The 17,564-nt window shown below is 45.0% G+C and overlaps 1 long non-coding RNA gene across 1 annotated transcript in view; it reads left to right on the forward strand.

The window, feature by feature from the left end:
* The first annotated feature begins 261 nt into the window (after nucleotides 1-261).
* The window catches only part of LOC135368451 (uncharacterized), a 99,858-nt gene continuing 82,555 nt past the window's right edge, over nucleotides 262-17,564 (forward strand). The window contains exon 1 of the long non-coding RNA XR_010414779.1: nucleotides 262-413. This is a non-coding gene — a long non-coding RNA (uncharacterized LOC135368451). The remainder of the gene's footprint in view (nucleotides 414-17,564) is intronic.

Here is a 17,564-nt window from a genome sequence, read left to right on the forward strand (position 1 = left end):
ATTATGGAAAAAAAGGAGGGAAAGGGCAAGATATTGGATTCGATTTTATCTCTTACACGACACGTGTTGAGGGTGACTCAGCATCGTGGCGAAGGTAAGGAACCGGATGCCGCAGTGATGAGGCATAAAATGCAAGCATATCGTTATCACAAACGCGGTTCGATGAGGATTGGCTGGATGATACCGAGTGCGTCTAGCGTCACCTGCACCCAGCCACATGCGGAATCATGTGTTATCTTGGGAATGAGCGTTCGCGTTAGGATGGTGTGTTAGTACCGCAGGGCATGATATTTTGTGAACGAATGGGGTCTTGTGCACCAGCCGTTGGCAACAGCAGAACATGTCGACTGCGTTTTGCTGCCCAAAGAATACAGCGCAGAGAGAGAGACGAATCAAACACAAAGAAGCACAAGGTAGGCTATTATTCCTGGGGTTGTATCTTTGCGTATAGTCTTTATTTCTGTTATTCCTGCTTGTCCTCTATCTCAGTTTATTGGGTAAATGCATACATAAATTCATACGTACATAAATTCGACATGTGGAGAGAGTGCTGGCATGCATGCGGTGCTTCACAGTATGATGTCCTGAAGTGTCCACTAATTTGTGGACTGTCCACGAACACATAGCTCCTTGTCATAGCTGAACTTGTCACAATTTACGACCAAAATGACTCGTGACTGTGAAGTGTCTGAAATGCTATGAGAACGAGCTTGAACTGGTTTCGCACGTGGTTTCACTAATCGTAATTGTGACTGCGGGTAGGGACAAATAATCCTGAAGCCTGTGAACGCATCCGTCCTCAGGATCCGATAAAACATCACCTATGCCGCAATCAGAGTTGTCAATCCCGAGCCATTTTTGCTGTCCCGGGATTTCGGGATTTTTTGCTGTCAATCCCGGGACGGGATTCACTTCCAAGTACAGTCCCGCGCGGGTCAAAATTATCTAACCCGCATCCAACCCGTACCCGCATGTTCAAATCCGCACTCGACCCACCATCCGCAACGCGCGATGAACGTTGACGTGTAAACTGACAGTGCTCCCCGGTGCATGCCTGATGATTAGATGTGTCTATGTGCATGGTTTCTAGTACGACATCAGCGCAGGTAGCAAAAAGTGCAAATGCGTGTTGGTTTGTGACTTCATGCATGATGATACGAAACACCACATGGACGAAGGAGGACACACAGGCGCTGTTGCACCGTAACTGTGTGCGCGTTTGGTCTGGCTTTGTCAGCGACGTTTTACGTCATGTTTCGAGCGGCTGCGGTACAGACGCATACGAAATTGAGCAACTCGGTGGTGTACATTCTAATAGTGCTTTGGTAAAATGCTCCTTTTTTATTCGACTGCATTTCACTGTTGCACGTGAAAAGAAGGCGAGTCCCGCTATACTGTAAGTAACAGGCAATATTAGTTCATAATTTCCGCAAACGCTCTAACATTCAGCTTGAATCAAGAATAGGTAATGAAAAAAAAAAAAAGAACGAATGGAAAGAAACGAAACACCAAAAGGTTTACAACACCATCGCTCCGTGCATTAAAACACTACCTGAGAAAGCACAGAGCATCCAGAGTGGTGTCCCCCAGATCGAAGCGAACTTTCGTGCAAACACTGGCTTCCGATCTGAAGGTCCGTTTAGCTTCTGCGCTAGAAGAAGCGACAGTCAGCAAATATCTGTACGCACGGTCCTCTGACACATCCAGTCATAAAAGATGCAATTTCCTTACGAAGGAGTGAGTCTGTGCCTGATGACCTAGAGGTGTTTGATTTTCCCGACATATTTCCTCTCACGAAATCCCGGGATTTTCCTGAAGAAATCCCGGGACTTCGGGACGTCAAAAATTGACCGGGATTCGGTATATCCCGATTGACAACCCTAGCCGTAATGCGAAACTGACTAAAGGTCACTCCGAGCTTGGGAAAGTTGTAGTTGTTGTGGGTAGAGATTGCATTCGTTACCTCGCTGTCTCTGAATTGCGAACTATATAATAAAGATCGTTTCCACCACGCTCTTTACATAGATTATACTGATACTGCACTACGTGCTTCCTGTAGAAGGGGTCGAATCAGGACCGGATAACAGCTCATTACACAGATTCGACACCCCTCGAGCAGCGCTCAGACGACGCCTAGTCGAGCTACGGTGCACAAACTTTTCTCTGGCCTCTCTGCTATGCCCAGTGCGACATCACACACCGCGGTCTGTGACCAAAACAGTTTTGAATCTCTTGAGCGATCCAGGTCTTATGGACAGCCTGTGAACTCCAGTCGTGCAATCTCATTCTTCAGTGCCCTTTTCTCACCCTCAACGCATTAACCTCATGCTTTTCTTTTAGAGTCAACTTCTTCTGTAATCCATCTCGTCCTTTATTTGCTAATTCTTTTCTTTTTATTTATTTTATTCTTCTTTCATTTATTTTTCTTTTGATTTTTTGCGGAATAGCAAGCCGACCTCCCGTTTGGCTGACCTTTCCCCCGTTTTTTTTCCTTTCGTCTAATAAATATATCCCCCCCCCATCCGCTAAAACTCTGTTTGCTGCTTTATCATTACAGAACGCTATCCACCACTACACAGGCGAATAAATGCAGTCCCACATCCCGGTCTCCACAACGTTGCGCGACAAGATTATCCTCAACCAATCAAAATATGCGCCTATAACACTGCCTCTAAGGCCCGATTTCACCAACGCCGATTAACATAACCGAGATCGACGGTCCCTTAACTTGAATTTAACACAACTCTTTAACACAACTTAAAGGGGTTTATTGTCATTGAAACATTCATCGCGTCACCAACTAACGTTTGTAAAAAAAGAATTGAGTCTTAACTTGAAATCTTAGCAACCCTTGATCTCGGTTCTTGAAACCCTGCCTAAGTACGCTAAAACCACGTGGCTAAAACTGACGAAGTATTAAACCGGTTTTGTCGTGTATTTAACATGTTCTGGTAACAAGTTTCACCAAACCGCTCAACCGTTAGGTCACTGCGCACATCAGGATATTTTTTTTTTTTTCTATTCTAACAGCTTGAGTCAGAAAGTTGGTCCGCAATTCCATTTCCTCTTCCCAGTTAATTCGGAGGTGCGGACATTCGAACGTGGCGCACGGTCACCAAGCTAATGGAATCTGAATTCGCGTCGCGGTATGCCCATGCACGGTAATTGGGAAGCTTCGTAAATGTTCCCCGTGGCTCCGGGTCAGCAAGCTGCGTGGCCTAGCTATTACCGCAGTCGGGGGGTGGCACAGGAAGTCGCGCCAGCACGAGTGTTTTCCGTATTACTCTGTGTTCATCTGAACAGTCAAATAGTTAATTAGAAAGTTTCTAGTGTGGCCGCCAACTAATGTTAAGCCTGCTCTACCGTCCCGATATTGGGTCAGAGACGAGGGTGGGCACAGTGGACGTGGAGTTGAAAGCGGCTGTGGTAGCTTACAAAGATCTTCACGGCTCCTCTCGATGCTTCATTATACGCGTCTTCCAGATCCAGGTGATATTGCTTGTTCAGGTGATATGAGGTATTATCGCTGGAGTCAAAAGTCGCGAAAGTGTATCTGTAGGGGAGCTGCTCATCGGATGAAGGTGTCCAGATCCTCCCATTTATCCGACCTGTAGGGTTCCGCGTTTCGTTATTTTTGGGTGGATTCGGCGTATGTTTTTCGGTGATTTTCACGAAATCTGCGTTTTCCCGTGTTTTGCCTGGCGTGTACATGCTCTACCCGACAGTTATTGGCGAATAAGATCACAATATAATTTCCGCTCGACGCTCATTCGACATGGCGTTGTTCGCTGCTGGGGCGTTTTTCACGGCTAACTTTTTTAGTAAACGAACATTTTTCACAACTATGGTATTTCTCTGTGGTTTTCTGACTAGCATCAACAACTTGCTGGACATGTGCAGCAATTTATCTCTGTCATCGTTCCTGGTATGTCCCCCTGTATTCGGTGTGTTTCGATTAAAACCGAATGAGGGAAAATTTTCCGGGTGTATGTTTTTTGGTGTTTTTCGATTAAAACCGAGAAAGATCTTCACGGCTCCTCTCGATGCTTCATTATACTCGTCTTCCAGATCCGGGTGATTGCTTGTTCCGGTGATATGAGATATTATCGCTGGAGTCAAAAGTCGCGAAAGTGTATCTGTAGGGGAGCTGCTCATCGGATGAAGGTGTCCAGATCCTCCCATTTATCCGACCTGTAGGGTTCCGCGTTTCGTTATTTTTGGGTGGATTCGGCGTATGTTTTTCGGTGTTTATTGATTTTCACGAAATCTTCGTTTTTCGGTGTTTTACCGGTCTACCCGACAGTTATTGGCGAATAGAGATCACGATATAATTTCCGCACGACGCTCATTCGACGTGGCGTTGTTCGCTGCTGGGGCGTTTTTCACGGCTAACTTTTTTAGTAAACGAACATTTTTCACAACTATGATATTTCTCTGTGGTTTTCTGACTAACATCAACAACTTGCTGGGCATGTGCAGCGATTTATCTCTGTCATCGTTCCTGGCACGTCCCTCTGTATTCGGTGTTTTTCGATGAAAACCGAATGAGGGAAAATTTTCCGGGTGTATGTTTTTTGGTGTTTGTCGATTAAAACCCAGAACGCGGAACCCTACGGCGATCTGTAATGAGGATAGAAATTCATTAACTGTGAAGCAAGATCTGTGCTTTATTTTTCGTCTCCTGTGTTCTATTTTGTTCTTTTGTACGTATTATGGTAACCTCGATGGTCGCAAATTTTCTGTCAGTTTCTCCGTTATATTCTCGACTTTCATTGGACGATTCGAATGTATATGTAAGAATTAATTCATAGAGTTAATCTAGTTAGTAAGGTAAATGTGGCGTTAGGACATTACATTAGATACCCGCTATTGCTAGACCTCGCTGCTCTCATTGTTCAATGCATTTTGTTACAAATGCAACAGCCTTTTTGAACGTAATCGAACAACAACAATAAATGATGACGATGAGATGGGGTGTTTCATCGCGGTGGTGCGGTGAAACCTTCAGCATGTTCCTTCCTTCAAAGCAAGTCCTTCAGCACGTTAGGCACTTCGACTTGTATAATCGACCGTGAGGAAGGTTCCAACGAGCAGAAGGATCCAAAGGTGCAGAAGAATCCAACGTGCTGCAGCATCCAATGAGCAGAAGGATCCACGGTTGGATCCTTCTGCTCGTTGGATGCTTCAGCACGTTGGACCCTTTGACATATAATCGTCCGGTACCCTGCCCCATTACACGTGGAACATTATGTGAAGATGATGAAGGAAGGATGAAAATACAAGAACGTGCTCGAAATCGGGTGGTTATCTTTCGTATTGTGTCTATTGTAGTGCTTGTAGCGTTTCTTTTTTTACATAGACATATGTGACTGACACTTGAGAAATTTCACGTAATGCTTTGGCGCTGCAGTTTGCTGCAGAGGTAAAAATAATAAATCGCTATGTTCTACATGTGGTGCGCGTGAAGATTCGGAACCTATATTCTTCGCACTGCCCGTGTGCAACCTGAGAGATCCCTCGACCGTCTTGATAGCCGACCCTTCGACGTCGTGCTGGGCGAATAGCGTACGATTCATCGTCAGGGTGCACAGCGCTCGCTCATCACCTTCGTTAAGAACTCTAGTCTTTTTAGAATTTTTTTTCTCCTACCATCATCTTCATAAAAAATAATAAAATAAATGTAATTAAAAGTTTAATTATGAATTACATAGTTTAATCGATAAATTAAAGTTAATTGAATTGGTGGATAACATTAAATTAAAGGACAGCAAAGTAAATTCTACGTCCAAAACCTCGCGCCCTGCCCCTCCAGCGCAGAGAGCCTCCGTATTGTTTCTTCCAAAATGAATGTTCTTGAACGGTACCCTCTCGGCCGTTCTGTAAATACTCTAGCCATCATTTATGCAATGGCACTCTCCACTTCCTCATGAACCACTCCTTGTTACCACCGTGAGTATTTGTTCCCCAGTTCTTTAAGTGGTGCTTACTTCCAGCCCATTGACACGTACCACCTTTCGTGGAGCTATCGCTAGTCAAGTACTGAAGTGTTTGAGAGACCGGCGTATTTCAGATCGCAACGCTGTTCACGACTTGCGGGCTGCAAGCTGTTAGTACTACCTAACGCCGTGAGATGGCGCCGCGAATGCGCTTTTAGGGCGAATTACGCAATGCATAAAAGCTATTAGATATGTTAATTTCGGTTCATTTTTCGTGTCCAGAAATCGATAAATGCGACCAGAAAAAAAGAAAAAAAAATAAACAAGAAAGAAATGAAAGGTGGTTCTATTTACACGAAATTTCGTTCATAGCAGATGACATTTCTGGCTAGCGGGGTGCGAAGCAGAGCGAACACGCTTTCGTTGCTTCATGTCTTGGTCGCGGGAACGCGTGGTATGGCAGAGCAACTAGTAATCCTCAGTGCCTGGAATGGATTGCATTATGCGTTGAACGAGCAAGGACGTGGCATATCTCGGCATCCTGCTTCATCATCATTCAGTTTTCCAATATTTTCGCTGCTCACCCAGGTGAAAAATGTCTGCACTCCCAAGTGGTCTATGAAAGGATTTTCACTTGAAACCACCATGAACCACTTTGTACGTAAGTGGTTTTAAGTGGAAATCCTTTCATGAACCACTTGGGATTGCAAACATTTTTCACCTGGGCAATTAAACGTGCAGAAGCACCCCGAAGAAGCAGCCATGAGCGGTGCGGCGTGACCGTGGAAGGCCGGCCCGATCTGCTCGCGTGACGTCATCAGGTCCTTGTGACGTAACATCAGCGAGGTGAGCAAGCGCCATGTCTCGCTTCTCACATGGCCGTACCTATGGAGATGAGCCGCCAATAGGGCTTGTGCAGCGACGTCACGTTTGGTCTCGTGACACTGGAAAACATATTGCCGCGCCGGAGTCACAGTAGGAGGGCGGGCCGCGAGTTGTTGCGGTATGCGTGCAATTACGAGAGGAAATTGTAAAAACGCACGCTGCTGCCTCATTCGGCCCGCAGCACGACGGCTGAGACGCATCCCCATGTTTTCCTGTGTTACGTGGCTCCAAGGCGCTCAAAGGCTGCGCGTGGCGTCATTGTGGCTCGTGCACATGATGTCAGGTGCAGCCTAGGAGCCACTTACTACGCATACCGCAACAACTCATGGCATGCCCTCCTACTGTGACTCCGGTGCGGCAATATGTTTTGTAATGTCACGTGACCAAATGCGACGTCATTGCACAAGCCTGCGCAGCACAGAAAACCCGTGTTTAAATCGTTGTTGGAGATTGGCTGAAATATCGACTTTAGGAGGTCGACGTGTGAAGGAGTGAGAGGAGGCATTAAGCAGGCCTTCTGCATCTGGGTGGCTTTGACACGGTGCTGCTCGCGGGGGACTCTCTGCGTCACGGAGCGACGTCAGCGTCACTTGGGCTCCCCGCAAGAGCCGAGGGGTTCTAGAGTGCGTGCAACGGTCTGCACATCAAAACACTCGCGCGCGCGCCGCAGCTGGGATAGGATAACCGTTCTTGCGCAAGTGCACATGTTACCTTAGCACATATTATACCAGACCTTCGTTGTTGTTGTTTATGGTTGTTTATGGACACCTAATCAAAAATAAATTATTATTATTATCTGTTGCGCATTACACCACTTCCGAAAACGAAGTACAGGGAGTTTTAGGGAAAGGTAAGCGGCCTTCCGACTGCGTATCGCTGTCTGTCAATCAGATATCAACAATGTGACATCAGTCACTCCAAAGCATACTTGGGTAAATTACTTGATAAAGTGTAATTAAATTACATTACTCATTACTCCAGTTAGAATGTAATTAAATTGCATTTCTCGTTACTGCAATTGAAATGTAATGAAATTACGTTACAGTTACCACGAAAAAGTAATGACATTAAAAAGTCATTACTGCGAGCTCAATCACACTCTTCTATTTCTCTCTTCTACGTGTCAGGCGAGTGCGCCACGTATGACGTATCGTTCCACAATGTAGAGACGACGATGACGCAACGTACCACGACAACAGCAAGATTGTCTGTAGGATGGGGCTCGTAAACAATGATCCTCCAATGCCACAAACCGTTGGCCTGGACACTTGATTCTTTTGTAAAAAGTAATGAGTAATGTCATTGAATTTACTGCCCAAATGCAATTAAATTACATTACTAATTACATAATGTCGAAAGTAATGCATTACATTATACCAGAAAAGCAATGTCATTACTTTTCTACCCAGGTATTACATTACTACCCAGGTATGCTCCAAAGGAAAGGAAAGGAAAGGTATGCTCCAAACGAATCAGGCTATTGGCTCATCATGTTTTCGGAAACGTTACCGTGACACTTCTACGTTCTCCTAAAACTCGCTGATTTATGAAGGTGGCCTTCACGGCACGTTTAAGCTGCGTGTTTGCAGAATCCAAAGACGTATACTGAAATCCCATCTGCAATTCCGTAATTATATCAATTTTCACGGTGCATTTGTTTTTCGTTGATTTTCTTTCTTTTTTTTTTTTTTACTGTGGGGAGCAACTATCTGTGCTACACGACCTCATTATATGTCCATTACACGAGCGTACGTGTCACCAACATTTCCGCGAGTTTTATCGTATCATCTCCCCCTTCACCGTGGTTTATTTCTGGGTGACGAGCCTTTTGTACCATTTACTAGAACGTCTATCTTTTTTTTTTTTCATAGAGGTACTGGGATTTTAAGTTCTTTGTAAACTACACCTTTTTACTTGTGTGGATGTTTTGATGGCTGCTCTTAATAATGTACTGTTTTTAGCGCGATCAGTTATTTTTAATTTGCCACAACAGCAACAACAAATAGACCATGACTATGGCCTGGGGTGATTCTCCACTGGAGAGCAGTACACTACCAGTACTACCAGTCATTTGCAACAATTACATTTTCCACCACTGTGTTTTGCGCATTATGGTCCGAGCAGCTGATGCGCCAATAAAACCTGAACCATTATCATCATCATCATCATCATTTATTTTCTCGGTAACATACGCTTGAGCCGTAATATAAAGCTGCCAAATTGTTGGCGTTCATCAGAGTTTTAACTGGCGTAATAACGCATGTCCATTTTTGTCCGCACTTCAAAGATTCTGATTGATTGATTGATTGAAAGAAAGAAAAAAATGGGACTCGATTCAAAGATTCTATCGGCTGCGAATGCATTGCTACCAGCGCGTGATCGTGACCAAAGTGGAATTGCCGAGCGCTCCATTATTATGACCGCACTGTATCCCTGATCTGATGAAGCTCGACACGGAACAGGAGCTGTGGGTCTTTTCGTCTGCAGGGCTTATCTGACCTGTCGGATTAAAAGCCGGGCGCGCAGTCATTTTTCTTTTTCTTTTTCCTTTCCGTTGAGGCTTAGCGAACTTTTTGAGCGACGAAAAAGTCATCTCGCAACTTTATATCCGTCCGATCAAATGGGGCTGGCGGGCTCCTGCGGCGAATGTGCTTTCTGTGAGTATATAGTCGATAATATCGTTCTTTCTCTCATATGTGGTGATGATACAGATGTATATAGCGCGGCGGGTGGACGTTGGATGGGCTGGATGCTCTCTAAGCTGGTAGTTCCGCGAGAAAGTTATAAGTTCCAGCATAAATTATGTTCTGATAATAATTAAGAATAACCCTAGCGACGTTTTGATGGCAAAGAGAAACTAAAGCATGATATTTCGTTTATTACGGATATTATTAAACTGTCAACCTCTGTGTGACTGGAAGCAGGAAATTACAGTGAAAACATTTAGATAGCAAATACTGACACGTGTTGTTTTAATTATTTCAACTTCTTTGTTACAATACATCAAGGGCCCTATGTGCTCATTGCACGAGGACACAAGAATATGACAACGGCAGTACACTTCAGGACATACAGTAGCTTGGAATGACAAAGGGAAAGCATTATTCGCTTGGTCCAAGGCAATAATGAAGCAAATAATGATAAGTCTGTTGAGAATCCGGGGTGCTATCAGATATACGTATTGCCGCTTGGTAAACTCATATCCACAGAGCGGGGAAATATTGATACCTCTGGTTATATGGAGGAGAAGGGCACACCACCTACAAATTATTTCTATGGACGGCTCCTTCCTAAGCAAACTATACCTTGTCGTATTGTTTAACGAATGTACGCGAGTCGGCTGAGTGCCTGATTAATTAAACTTTATGTAAATCGACAGCGTAATATCTTAATGAGACATGCCTAGAGCGGGTCCATCTCCCATAAAAATCAAAAACAACAAGAGGAAATAAAGAAACGAAAGGAGGTGAAACATGAAAGGAAACGTCGCGGCGTTCACGAAATCCAAGAAAGCGTTGCAGCTCCTCCGAGATTGCCATCTCATGCGCACGTAGGCTGCTTGCATTTACGTACGCTCTAACATGAATAAGTTACGTTGAAAGCGCATGTCGAGGATGATTTACTGAGGCTTCGCAACCCTAAAAAATAAAAGAAATAACAGGCACAAGTCTGCGTTTAAGTTCTACGTACGGAGATTCGGCTAACCGTGTTATCTTAGAATCACAAATTAAGGTACCTTTGCGTTAAAGTTCTACGTACGAGCTTAGGTTTAGCGCAATATCTTGAAATCATGAAGTGCCAGTTACACACACGCATTCGCACACACTTAAAGAAAAGACACACACGTATATAAAGAAATGATGGTGATGATGAATGAAAAGATGGGGCTGATGCAAGCCAGCAGGCTGGGCGCTGCCCCAGTGCCAGTTGTAGAGGATGAAATATGATGGTGGAGATGGCAGTTGGTCAAAGCATGGCGGAGTGGCCGGTTGATGACAGAAACCCCTAAAAGGGACGGAGACCTTGATACATGTGAGCGGGACTGGACAAGAGGCCCGGCATCTTGCCGAGAGTGAAAGGGGGGTGGTCGACTGCATGCATCCTGTGCTGCCACAGTTACACAGAATAGTACTTATCTATTGGGAAGTTGAAATTATACGAGGCGCATGGAGACACTTGTTATCATGGTTTACAACTGCTTTTTCCTTCGATTAGCAAATAACAACAATAAGTAACAACGTAAGAACAATAGTACATTCACGATTTTGCCTTCCCCTAAAATCGTTCATTCCTCGAAAAGGGGCGTTCTCCGTGTGTGCAGATGACGTTGCCCATCGGATAGTATAGGAAAATCATGACTTGCCATGCAGCACCGCTTGTAGCTGGCTTTAAATAACGTCCACAAGTACCTCACGCAACTTGGGATGAACCTTTCGCCCGAAAAGTACGTCGAGCTCCAGTTCACATGCAAGGCTATGACAAGCTTTCCTCTGTGTGTCGGTGCCAAGAAGATTGAGCATGTACGTTTCCATTATACTTCCTTGGCATGGTCACGGACTCGATGGCTCCCCGCTATTCAACATTCCAAGCAGGACACAATATTGGACCCATATTGGCTGGGCATTGGCGATACGGGTCCAATATGGGACCAGTCTTGCCAGGATCTCCACCATATTGGCTCAAAGTTGGCAATATGGGCCCCATATTGCAAAGTTTGAACCAATATGGGAAAAACTTCGTTCGTTTGTTCACTGGTGGACATTATATCGGATAATGCCTTATTACTACGCGGACTCACCGTTGGAGTTATCCTGGAAATATTGGCGCAATATGGACAAAATGGGCTTGCCATTATATAGGCAGCCCATATTGGACCAATATTGGCAATCCTGGCAGCCCACATGGGTCCAATATTGGACCAATACTGGAGTCCAAGAGGACTCGCTGTTGGGCACGTTGGTGACTATACATGAAGATGCAAAACACAGCGCGAGAAGACACGACGGAAGACGAGAGGACAGGACAGGCGCTGACTCCAACGAACAGTTTAATAACACAAAAACCAGTACGCAGGCGCACAGCCGCCAACCCAGTCACCCCACCTTGGTCCAAGAGCGCAGACGCTCAGACAGACACAATCACTACCGCCTCGACAACATATTCCTCTCCCCCGATAACAAAGACACAGAAGTTTGGCTCACACACCTACCGCCTCTATCCCCGATAAAAAACGCTTCAGATAACTCCCGCGCACCCTTATCTCTGCTCCTAGATAGCACAACAATCTGACTAAATAGCGGAGTTAGCAATATTGGAGTGCTGCTTGTGATCTTTCTCGCTCAGGATGGTGCTGTGGTGGGCATAGGTGGCATTTTCCCGCGGCCTCACTCACCCTCACCTCACGAAGCACAGACTTCATTGGCCTCACTCATCATCACCAAATTTTTTTCACCAGTAACTTAACCTCAGTCGCCCTCACCCTCACATTCCATTTTAAATTTTACCCCACAAACCTCACCTCAGGGCATCGGGATCCCGAGAGGCCTCACCATCCTCAACCTCACATGCCTTCACCTCATGAGGCTATTCACAACCCTTATGACCTCACGTATCTTCACCTTATGAGGGTCCTCATCCTCACGTGTCCTCACCTCATGATGGCATTCATGTCCTCACGGCGCCTCACGTACTTTCGCCTAATGAAGACCCACATGTCCTCAGGAGTCCTCATCCTCACATGCCCTCACCTCATGAGGGCCCTCATGGCCTCACGACCCCTCATCCTCACGAGCCCTCGCATCGTGAATACCCTCATGGCCTGACGTGACTTTCCGTCATGTTCACGTGACACGTCGGCGTTGAACTACTGTGTCGGTACTTGGTACTAATGATACTGCGCGGCATTAAACTGTTTATAGGGTTTCGTGCTGTGCTTGGAAAAATTTGGTAACAGTTGTTACTGTCACAGTGAGGTGTAATGTTAGTGCTTGGCATCAGCAAAGAGGAGCCCGAACCCATCACCTCATCTCTGAGGCCCCTCACGAAAGGCGTCATGGCTTCATTCGTGAGGTCCCTCACGAAAGGCCTCATCCGTGAGGTCCTTCACGAGAGGCTTCACAGCCTCATCCGTGAGGTTCCTCACAAAGGGCCTCACGGCCTCATCCGTGAGGCTCCTCACGGAATACGTTGTACCCTCACGTATCGATGGCCTCACGACGACTGGCCTCATGAGGGCCCTCACGGTGGGCCTCATGAGGGCCCTCGTGACTGCCCTCGCGAGGAACGTCCAGCGTGGTCTGGCCTCACTCACCCTCACCTCATCGTGGTGAGGTGAGGGTAAGGCGTCTTCATGAGGGTCCTCATGAGTGAGGACGCCCAGCTATGGTGATGGGGGCCCTTCTCGCAGGTCACACAGCCTTGGTAGGGCGACTGTACATTACAGCCTTCTGGTCCCGCACAGCATTTCCACAACATCCTTAGGTAGGGGAAAGGGGCCACATTGACCGGGTACACTGATACCGTCAATTTTTCGAGTCCCCTTCTTGCGCAAGCGGCTCCACCTTTCGACGGTAGCATCGTTCCACACTTCCCCAAGCAGCACAACATGTTGGCCCAATGCCGGCCCAATATTGATCCGAGATTGGGCCCAATATTGCCAATATTGGGCCAACATGTTGCGCTATTTGCGTCTGCTTCATTCAGAACAGCGTCACGGTACTGCGTAAAGCGGATGGCCCCCAGACAACAAAAAGAGGTTCCTGGCCTCAAAGGCAAGTTTTTTTCTGACTACACTTATCGTCTGTGTGCTCGAAAATGCTTGCAAAGGAGCACGAAAGTTGGGACGTACTTGTATAGGTCCTTTTTTCGCGGTCATAACCTCCCTAATTCTAGTAACTTATGGCGTCTCCCTCGGCGGCAAAATGGCGTTTACTGGTGCCATGCCGCTATGGGGCAAAGTGCAACAATGCTTCAATTTGGAAACGTAAGAGTGGCATGTACATCTCAGAGAAAAGCAAGACACAGCAAACATTTAGCAGAGCAAAGCCTAAGACGTGCAGGAATAAACGGCGCCCGAATACTGTTGTGGATGACTTCGTGGAATATATTTCAACTAGAGCACAAATACCATTAAAAAAAATACAAGCACTCAGATGCTAACCAAAGTAGAGCTAAGTTTAGAGTGCAGCATTCTCAGTACGGTACTCAAGATAGGTACAAGTCTGGTTTCTAGCCATTCGAGGAATCTCGATTCATGAACATGTTGCCATAGCCATCATTTTACGATGTGATCATTTCTGCAATGCGTACGCTTCATGCCCTGTAATGAACTGGGTAATTACCAGATGGCGAAGATACCTGAAATTAATGGAATTACGCGCGGGGAACGTGGAAATCGCAGAATATGCGGTTATTATAGCTCGTGACGGAATGGCAATGACATAATTATTGCTCCGGAAGGCTGTACAATAGCGCCATAAAAATGTTAAGCTAATAATTAAGCTTAATGTTTGAATTCCATGCACCACGAAGTCATCAAACACAAGAAGTGTCGCCGCTCTCGACACTGAAAAAGTTACGATAAAGTGAGGACTATGCTAAAATCATTAAAGCTAATGGCCATTGCGTTTGCGTTTCCTTCACGAATATGCTTGTGGAGTCGTGGTGGAGGAAAGGAAAGGAGTGAGCAAATTGACAGTTGTTGAGTTTGAGTTTGAAAATTTTGGCAAGTCGTAATGACTACTGTTCCATATAACTTTTCTTCCTTTAACAGGATTTGTGTTAATAATACGAGTACATACAGTTCTTTTCTAGACTTATACTAAACTAAATTTGCATTACTACGCTTATTTTCGGTGCTGGATATCGACAGGCTCTCCTGAGCTGGTGTCTTTCCTCAATGGAAACCAGGAACTCGAACCAAGTTCGAAACCCGTAAATGTGTACGAGATAATGCCTTTCAAAAGTGTCATACGCGTTGGAATATGCCTGAATTACAGCACGTGCTTCATGTGTGCTGGCCCGTTTTACTAGCAGACTGCTAATAACACATTAGACTGACTGACTTGTGAGACTCGTCGACACACAAGAGGAACCGCCTCGCGGTGAACCTTCATGAGTCTTGCATCGACATACTTGATAGGATACGCATTTACGGATTACGGGACGTCCCTTTAAAGAGGACAATAGAACTGACCAAACAGATTTCGCCCTCTATCTTTCCTTCACAAGTTGAACTGCATCTCGCCTTAATGTGCAACGACTTTATATTGACGCTGCACAAACAGATACACGCGTGCGAAATAGCTATGCAAGTGGTACGTAAGCTGGCAAGATGACCGTTACATCGAAATGGCTGTCACGTTTTGATTGATACCGAGGGAGGCGAAAGAACGTGCCACTTTCCACCGATGCCTCTGTTTCAATTGCGACTCACACGGCAGGTATGTGTGTCGATGGCCGCTCGACCTCTACGTTCCCCCTGTTCATTGACGTCTTTGGCAGTATAGTCCTTGTTTGTCGAGTAGAATGGCCTTCACTAGTGACCCTATTAGTATTATTGCCATACAGTGCTCTTATTCAGTCACGCTTTACATAGGCTGCTGAGATTTACGATCTTACTTGCACACTCCAAAAAAGAAACGGATAGTTACACTGGGTAGTAATTGCAGCTTCTAATCCCCTAGATTGCAATTACTTACCGTATTAGTCTCTGGACTCTGAATTTTACTCCTCATCGCTGCAAAAAAGTCCCTAAATTTCGCATAAACCTGCCTGCATTTAGTCCCAAAAGGGACTAAAATTACTTCATTTTTGAAGTGAACATCTTGAACATCTTAGAGTGTACCTCTGTAATCTAACCATTGTTACTCACGCAAAAACGAGCTTTATGCACGGTGCTAATGATTCGGCCGGGCGATTCCATTACATTTGGTTTTTCACTGTTATCCGGGACGTATACGTTTATACTCCGATGAGGTGCAAGGTCCATTTATTAGTAGGTATGTTAATTTATTCATATAATGTACCAAACGGACTACTCTAACGTTTAGGAAGGGAGTGGCCTCAGGACAGAAGCCGCCGATATTTCGAACAGAGACTGTTCATTACAGTCTCTGTTCGAAATATCGGCGGCTTCTGTCCTGAGGCAACTCCCTTCCTACATCTCTACCGGTTCGCTGGATTTCTACCCATCTACTCTAACGTTTGTTTGTTTGTAAGAACTCTAACGTTTGTACGCTCGCGTGTTTGTAAGAAAAAAAAAAAAAGAAACAAGGAGAACTCTAACGTGTTTCAACTCATCACACTCATCGTATTCGTTACGCGAGGGTAATCTTTACCTTGGGTTGCCCCGAAATACTGCTCACGAATTTCGATATTCACTAATTATGTTATGCCGAGTTTATGGGATGCATTAACGTTCGTGCTTTTGTCACATTAGTAAACATTTCCTCTACAAGAGGGTATTGAAACTGTTTTATTTGTCCGGGCAGGTAAAACTCTCCAGATTCCTGTTGATTATGCCATATCTGCTCTTCCATATCTATAAGATTTATCTATATATTTTTTCTTCTGTCTCTCATGATGGTCATCATCATCTTGGTGTTATATACTGGGTGTCTTAGTTCAATCCCCGGGCTAAATAATTCGCGAACCCGTGCACCACTCGAATAACTTTCTTTTTTACAAGTATCTGTCCGATGCCGCCTACAACCTGCGCACCGTGTGAATGAGTTGGAGCCGCTCATTATTTAAATAAAAAATCAAATGAGTCATGAAAAAACATACCATTTAAAGCAGGGCACCGTCGGCATTAAAATGGGCACTACCCCTTGTGGGACATTCATTGGACACCCTTTAGAGAAAAATCTGCCACCGAAGCGGGTCATTTGTTGCAGTAATTAATTGATTTCGGTTTACATATTTTTGTTGCGGCTGCGGCGGTGAAGCGCAAAAGGACGCTCTTCCACTCTCATGTCCACCAACGAATTCCGCCCTTACATCAATGAATTAAGTCCTTTTGCACTTCGCCGCTACCAGCCGCGAGAAAAATATGTAAACCGAAACCAATTAATTACTGCAACAAATGACCCGCTTCGGTGGCAGATTTTTTCTCTAAAAGGTGTCCAATGAAGGCCCCGAAAGGAGTAGTACCCATTACAATGCGGACGGCGCCCTGCTTTAGAAGTTGTTTTTTCACGAAACTCGTTTGACTATGTATTTAAATAATGAGCGGCTCCAAATTATTCACACTGTGCGCAGGTTGTAAGCGCTATCGGACAGATACTTGTAAAAAAGAAAGTTCTTCGATTGGTGCACCGGTTCGCGAATTATTTAGCTAGGGGATTGATCTAAGGCACCCGGTATATATGTATATATATATATATATATATATATATATATATATATATATATATATATTTTTTTTCCCACAACACGTTAGATATGAAATCTTTCATTTTGTGTACTCATATCTTGGGACGACATTACATGCTTGCCCATCTCATCGCCATCATTTATTGTTGTTGTTGTTGCCCTATAGTTAGTTAGTTAGCTAATAAATTAGCAAAACAAAGTAAACCTTGGAGCTTTCAGCAACCCAACATGGGTGATACCTGCTCCATTGCAAAAACTATATAGCTATTACGCATTCGCAATCAAAATCCTCACAGCAATCAAAACAAATCACAACGGGATCCCTCATGGGCACTCAATCAATACAGCGGGAAAACAGTATAGCACACT

Source organism: Ornithodoros turicata, chromosome 9 (genome assembly GCF_037126465.1).
Source record: "Ornithodoros turicata isolate Travis chromosome 9, ASM3712646v1, whole genome shotgun sequence".
Lineage (NCBI taxonomy): Eukaryota > Metazoa > Arthropoda > Arachnida > Ixodida > Argasidae > Ornithodoros > Ornithodoros turicata.